We start from the raw sequence: 6,000 nt of genomic DNA on the forward strand, positions 1-6,000 counted from the left end.
ATGTAAGTTCTAATATTTATAATGGTTTGCACAACGTTAATCGCATAAATGGCTTATATGCATTATAAGTAACAAAGTTTAATATTTCGCTATAGGTCCTATTCAAAAGTTAGTCTCGAAAACTTGTTTTTGAAAATAAAACGTCAAATTTGTATCATTAAACTCATAAATACGACATGAGATGGAAAAAATATTTTTGGCCGCCAGTCTGTATGGAAACCGCCCATAGTGCCACACCAAAACGTGCTGCACCGCGTAGGAAAGGCGAGATCAGTGGCGTAGCGACAGTGCGCATCGCACCCTCGTGCTGTGCGTATACAAACGCTTTCTGCTCTCGGAAGTTTTTAAAAACTACCTAAAGTAATAAAACTGTACTTCTCAGTGCTTTTCAGTACTATTTTTCTACTATTGATCCCTTTACGATCCTTGTTAAGACCCGTGCCTTCGATTTTTCGTTGGACCGGCGAAAGCTAACGGTGGTAATCTTTTTTGGACACCGTCCTGGAAAAAAAATCTCTGAGTAGGTCTCTTCCACTTTCGTTTATTCACTAAACATCAGTCTGTTTGTCTGTGGTATTAGTAGCTATGGGAGAAATGGAAAACAACGAGTAATAAAATTTAAGGAAACACTCAATTTATTAGAAGATTACACATCAAAAAAATATTAATTCCCCATCTTCACATTTTTATTTTATTTTTTTTGTATTTTTGAGCATGCTCATTTTTAAACCACGCAGACACAACTTTACGATTAAAAAAAATAGTATGCGTTATGCAATCCATTTTTCAGCTCTTATGAATTTAAACATGAATTCACGAAATAAAACGTAGATCTAAGCATTTTTTAATCACAGATAACTTTGGAAGTATCATCAATGTCAAAACATGTGAAAATAAAAGTAAATTGTATTCAAAATCTAAAATATGTATTTTTTTAGCTGGATTTCAGTACTGGTCAACTAATGTTTTGAATGTTTTCCATGAAAACCCGAATTTTCACTGACTAATTTTTGACAATGCTTATTTAAATATTTTGATCAAACACATTCTTATAAGTTCATATAGAAAAACTTTTTTCACACAAATTTCGGAAAATTTTGTCAGGAAATCGGGTTTCATCAATGGTTGTTGAAGATGTAAATAACCTTAACCAAAAGACTTGAAGCAGTATATGAGAACCGATTTATTGTAACTTTCAGAACTTCAAGAAATATCAGAGTTCTCATGGACAGCAAAAAAACTTCTTCGGTTTATTTTGCTGTGAAAAGAAGCTGGATGGTTTCATAATTTTTTAAATGTATTTTTAATATTTTGGGTTGGAGGAAAATGCGCTCTCCGAATCCGCTCTACAATATATAATCGAATAGATTTGTCGATACAAGAAAATCAACGAATATGATATTTCAAAACCTTCCGATTATGAAAATATGGATCAAATACTGATCTCTAGCGAGAAAAAATCCGATGTACATTCGATTTTTATAATCTTCTGGTTCAGACTTAGCGTGTATCGTAATGATCGACTTGATGGCGCATGTGGTTGAATTGCAATCATCATTCATAGGCGTATGAAACATCAACTGTTTTTGCCATATGAAACCAAAGTTTCAATTGGGTGTTTCTGTTGAAACTGCCTATATGCCTTTTCAATGCACTGGGCAACAAGTTAATTTACTTCAAAATGACTTGCGGAAGTTGACTCGCAATAAGTCAAAAGGTGTCTTTAATGCCAACCGTCGCTCATGGAATAATTCGCAAAGTAATTCCAACGGTAGAATTTTATTTGATGAGTGCTCTTCAGGATATTTCTCAATTCAATATCCTGATAGCCCTACTTAATGTGTATTTTTCCTTAACGCCTCAACGGTTAATGAGAATCAAATGGGTTCAGTCTTCTTGGATATTTAAAGGGGCTTTTCATTCAGTATGTGTAGATATCCTTTCAGACAAACTCCACGAGTGTGGTCTTTCCCCAATGTTCGTGCTCAATTCAAGCATGTGAAGAGAGGGACGGTACTGTACCATTTATCTGACCAGTGGAATATTCCACTGCCAGTCAGCGTGCAGCTTCTTAAGTTGCCCCAATCCAACTACTTGCATAACTTGTTGTCTGAGAAACGTATGAGATTTTCTCACGGAACCTCAAAAACTTCACGAATTAGTTATATGGGCCTCCCTCAGGGATTATGTTTAAGCCTCCGTTTAACAATTTCTAAGCCAGAAAAATTGATGACTGTCGCGTGGAAAACTGCTCGCCAGCTTGCAGATGATGCCGTTGTTTCTGTAACAAGACTAGGGGCGGATGATCTGCAAAGACCACTGCAAGAAACTTTAGACAATTCTCCCCGAAAAAAAAAACTGAGTTAGTTGTTTTTTTTTTTTCAAGGAAGCGAGACCCAGCAGAGATCGAGCATCAATTCATGAGTAGGGAACTCACTCATGGCCTTTCACATTTGTATTTAGGGATCTAGTTCGACTCCAAATGTACCTGAGGAAAGCACATCAAGTATCTGCATCAGAAGTGCCAGCAACGGATCAACCTTATGCGTACACTCAAAGTGTGGAGCCCACCCCAAACTATCTGATAAAGTTATATCGTACAACAAAAAGGTCCTAAAACGTTTAATGAAATCTTGTTTTTATTTAACAACACGAAAGGGCATATAACTTCAACTATTTTAGCTCAAAATACGAATATATCATATTCAAACTTTAATTTTAAAATTTGGTCCTTTAATGAACCTTGACACTTTTAATCATGTTTGACGTTCGCTTAGTCGACAAAAACTCCAGAGGGGTTTTAGTTTTAACGCTGGGGTTGCTCCTATCTAAGTTTAAGCCAAGGAATGTGACAAAATCTAATAAATGATAACAATTTTTTTGACTTAAACAAATGAAAAACATTATAAAATAGAGTAAACATGTGTTTTTGCTTTAAACTGAAGCATTTGGCACTAAAATTGGGACAAGGCTTTAGGACCATATTATCTCGGTCCTGAATACGATAGTTTTTGTTTCCAATCCACCACGAAAACTCGCATTTTGAAGTTCCAACCTATCCGATACTGTCTGTCGATACTGCATCAACTAACGATACTGCATCAACTCGATTCATACAATGAGTTTAGAGGTATTAGCAGGCGTATTGCCTTTATCGGATCGCTTTACGGAGTTGTTGCTCCGTTTCTTCATCCGCTGTGAAGTGTGCTTCCCAGTCTTCCCCAGTTCTACTGTATGTTTTGATCTGAACATGAAGCAAGAAGCAATCCATAGAATGAACATAGTAAAAATAAATAATTCCGCTGAATTTGGTGTATTTAATGAATTTCATAGCGCCGCATTCAAACTTCAAAGTCCTTGTTCCGTATATGTCGCAGAATTAAAGGCAATACGTTATCACCTTGGTTTGGATCCCTTCTCATTGCTCGATTCCAGGCAATGAGAAGGCGGTCTCACCAAGGTGGATATTATTGAAGGTGATATTTACAAACGACGTATCACCTCCAACGAATGTTTTACGAAAGGGTCTTAAAGCAATGTTCCAATTTTAGTGCCAAACGCTTAAGTTTAGGCCGACAACACATGTTTACTCAATTTTATAATGTTTTTCGTTTGTTTGAGTCCAAAAACATGTTTTATGTTTATTCTAGTTTTTGTCACATTTCTTGGCTTAAACTCAAATTTTGGGTGTATTTTGTTTTCCGTGTCTCTTCAGATATGTCAGATAGGAACAACCCCAGTGTTAAAACTAAAACCCCTGTGGAGTTTTTGTCCACTAAGCGAATGTCAAACATGATCAAAAGTATTGATTCATTTATGGACCCAAGTTTTAAACAAAAGTTTAAATATGATATAGCCGTTATTTGAGCGGGAAAAATTGCTAAAGTAGTTGCACGAATCGATTTATGTGAATGTGTATGACCCGAATATGAATGTTATGTGGCCCGTCATACCGCTACATCGCAGCTGAAAATCACCAATCAAACCCTCGAATCTCATCCAATACACAAAATTGTATTGCCTAACCGCGAGTTTTACGGTTCCCTTAATCTAGCATAGTATGTTAAGAAGCACTATCAATTTGTAAAACAAATAAAAATGAATTCATCTCCGTTATGCCTGACGGCGCTGGAGCCTGTTAAAAAAACGTTTAAGTAAAAAAAACTTTAATTAACTACCTACCAAGATCGTTAGACAGCCGAGAGAGCGCGGAACTGAAGCTATCGCTCTAGAGGTCACAAGTTCCATTTCCGTAGAGGATTTTTTTTATGTTTCCTCCTTTATCGAAAGCTATGTTTAGCACATTCTTATGTAAATTGGCAGCAAAGAAATTTTAGGATCACACGTAAATATCTATCATATATGATGGATACCTTTCATTACATTCGATTTGCCCTAATGCTACAAGTTTCGTTCATAATGTGTGTTCAAATTGCACGTTCGATTCTCATCTGATACACCCATGACAAATTCTAGCGAACGAATGAACTTTCGAGTCATAACCACCACAAAAACTACTTTCAATTAGGAATATTTTTGATTTTAGAGAAATTTGATGCTCTACAATCTTTTCAAAAATTTAATTATGGAAAGAATGGTGCTAGCAGCTTCAAAATTATTTTGAAAACGATAAGGTTATGAAGACTTCACTGAAGTTCATATTTTATAATTTGAAAATTCACCTTCAAATCGCTTGCGCCAGCTCTAAATCCTAACATTTTTTTCTCAAACATTTAAGTGTCTCTTTCTATGTGATTTAAGTTCAGAAAAGAACACGATTTTTTGGTTTTGAGAACTTATGAAAAATAAGTCTACTCTAGAGGTTACTAAAACAAATCTCTGATAATATTTTCTAAAACATTTCTTTCAAAACATTTCTCAAAATTGTAACATTAATTCATTGTGACACTAGAAAAAATTATGTAATTTTTAATGAACGAGTAAAATTGTGACAAATTAGGCCAAACAATTATTTGAAAGCATTGAATGATATCTAAGATTTTCTTGCTTAAACATGTCCAGCCAAATTTGTCGAGAAGAACTTTTCAAGTCAGCTTAGTATGGAAAAGTCTGTCAGCCTAAAAAAATCTGCAAATAAACATTTTCATGCAAGCCCTCTTAGTTAATTTAGTAAAAAAATTTACGAAATTATACATTCAAAAGTTTTGCCGATTTGAACAGTGATCCGCTCAGGAATTCATCAAAAAGAACTTTTAGATAACAACTCTAATCCATTCTCTATTTTACATTTTTCACCCTTGAGCTTTCTCGTGATATTTTATCTTTTGATGATGAAGCATCTATACACGTATCCGTCAAAGGATACAAACTCTAGCGGAATTAAATGGTATAAGTTACCGCGGGGCAAGTGGGTAAATGTGGTATGTGAAAATAATTTGTATATTTTACTGAATATGTAAATTAACGTTTTAAACTCATGCGTAAACCTTTGAGACCATTCAGGACAATACGATAGGTTAGAGAATCCTGAGATGTTTCGAACATTATTGCATATTAGAGCGAAAGATGTTTACCAATCAATTACTACTCCCTAACAAGTTGGCGGCGTGGAATCTTCTTTTAATATTTTCAGTGGATTAATGCCGCGGAAAAAAAATATCTGTACGACTTCTAAGTTGTCCTCTCTGACAGCCTTAACAAATGTTAAAGATAATAGAAATCGTACATATAACTGTTAGTTTTTCAATTCACTATTCAAAACGTGTGGGGCAAGTGAAAATCAGGATGACATTTTTCAAAAACTTCTTCTGTATTTTTTCCTTCAATTTTACATAAAAATCAATTTCAGCATACTGCTTATATTTCATGGGAGTCAAGCTAAGAAATATACATGGTCCCATTTAAAGTCTTTAGAATTTGAAGAATCTCAACTATCCGAATTCCATTACCCACTTGCCCCACGGTACCTTAGTACTAAATTCGGGTTTCATTTATTTATATAGTTTAGTTATAAATGTGCTCTGCGAACCAGAATGGCTG

This window comes from Aedes aegypti, chromosome 2 (assembly GCF_002204515.2).
Source record: "Aedes aegypti strain LVP_AGWG chromosome 2, AaegL5.0 Primary Assembly, whole genome shotgun sequence".
Taxonomy (NCBI): domain Eukaryota; kingdom Metazoa; phylum Arthropoda; class Insecta; order Diptera; family Culicidae; genus Aedes; species Aedes aegypti.